The sequence below is a fragment of the Galeopterus variegatus genome, unplaced genomic scaffold, assembly GCF_000696425.1.
Source record: "Galeopterus variegatus unplaced genomic scaffold, G_variegatus-3.0.2 Scaffold2118, whole genome shotgun sequence".
In the NCBI taxonomy this organism is placed as follows: domain Eukaryota; kingdom Metazoa; phylum Chordata; class Mammalia; order Dermoptera; family Cynocephalidae; genus Galeopterus; species Galeopterus variegatus.
In genome coordinates, this window is record NW_007728229.1 from 298,236 (window position 1) to 300,335 (window position 2,100).

A 2,100-nucleotide genomic window follows, 5' to 3' on the forward strand; every position below is an offset into this window, starting at 1 on the left:
CAGAGTAACCATTACTCTTTCAGAGGGAGAGAAGAAATCTAGGGTTATCAGAGGTGGGAGATGGAACACGGGAGTGAGAGGGGTTTGGGGAGAGATTGGACAAGGGGCATAAAGAATAAGTACAATTTGTAACTACATATATATATATATATATATTAGTAATATTGATTTGATCTATATATGTCAACTTTGAACCCCCAAAATCTGTACAATCAATTATGATTCAATAAAAATTAACAAAAAGAAAAAAGAAAAGGGAAAACTTCCCAATTCATTTTGTGAAGTTCATATTACCCTAGTACCAAAAACATACAAAGGCAGTAGGAAAAAAAAAGATTCTAGGAAGACTAAGAGAAGTCAGGAAGCTGCAGAAAAAAAGTTTGAAGCTAGCAGAGATTGGTTTATGATGTTTAAGGAAAGGAGCCGTCTTCATAACATAAAAGTGCCATCAGCAGCAAGTGCTGATGTAGAAGCTGCAGCGAGTTATCCAGAGGAGCTAGGTAAGATAATTAATTAAAATGGCTACACCAAACAGCATATTTTCAATGTAGACAAAACAGCCTTACAGAAGAGAAGTCAATGCCTGACTTCAAAGTTTCAAAGGACAGGCTGACTCTCTTGGTAGAGTCTAATGCAGCTGGTGACTTCAAGTTGAAGACAATGGTCATTGACCATTCTGAAAAGCCTAGGGTCCTTAAGAATTATGCTAAATCTACTCTGTGTTCTAGAAATGGAACAACAAAGCCTGGATGACAGCACATCAATTTACCACATGGTTTACTAAATATTTTAAGCCCACTGTTGAGACCAACTGCTCAGAAAAAAAGATTATTTTCAAAATATTACTGCTCACTAACAATGTACATAATCACTCAAGAGCTCTGATGAAGATTTACAAGGAAATTAATTTCATGCCTGCTGACACAATATTCATTCTACAGCCCATAGGTGAAGTAGCAATTTTGATTTTCAAGTCTTATTATTTAAGAAATACATTTTGTAACACCATCACTGCCATAGGTAGTGATTACTCTAATAGATCTAGGCAAAATAAATTGAAAGGCTGGTGGAAAGGATTCACCATTGTAGAAGCCATTAAGAACATCTGTAATTCAAGAGAAGAGGATAATATATCAACATTAATAGGAGTGGGGAAGAAGTAGATTCCAACCCTTCATGGATAACTTCAAGGGGTTCAAGACTTCAGTGGAGGAAGCAACTGCAGATGTGGAAATAGCAAGAGAACTAGAATTAGAAACAGTGCATTAGGAACAGTGTCTGAAGATATGATTTAATTGCTGCAATCTTGTGATGAAACTTTGATGGATGCGGAGTTGCTTCTCATGGGTGATTAAAGAAAGTGGTTTCTTGAGATGGAATCTACTCCAGGTGAAGATGCTGTGAACATTGTTGAAATGACAACAAAGGATTTAGAATATTACATAAATTTAGTTGATTAAGCAGTGGCAGGGTTTAAGAGGATTGACCCTGATTTTGTGGGTAAAATGCTGTCAAACAGCATCACGTGCTATGGAGAAATATTTTGTGTAACAGCCGATAAATGCAGCAAACCCCAACCTGATCAGTCAGCAGCCATCAATGTTGAGGCAAGTCTCTCCACCAGCAGAAGATTACAACTGGCTGAAAGCTCACATAATTGTTANGATTTACAAGGAAATTAATTTCATGCCTGCTGACACAATATTCATTCTACAGCCCATAGGTCAAGTAGCAATTTTGATTTTCAAGTCTTATTATTTAAGAAATACATTTTGTAACACCATCACTGCCATAGATAGTGATTACTCTAATAGATCTAGGCAAAATAAATTGAAAGCCTTGTGGAAAGGATTCGCCATTGTAGAAGCCATTAAGAACATCTGTAATTCAAGAGAAGAGGATAATATATCAACATTAATAGGAGTTGGGAAGAAGAAGATTCCAACCCTTCATGGATGACTTCAAGGGGTTCAAGACTTCAGTGGAGGAAGCAATTGCAGATGTGGAAATAGCAAGAGAACTAGAATTAGGAACAGTGTCTGAAGATATGATTTAATTGCTGCAATCTTGTGATGAAACTTTGATGGATGCGGAGTTGCT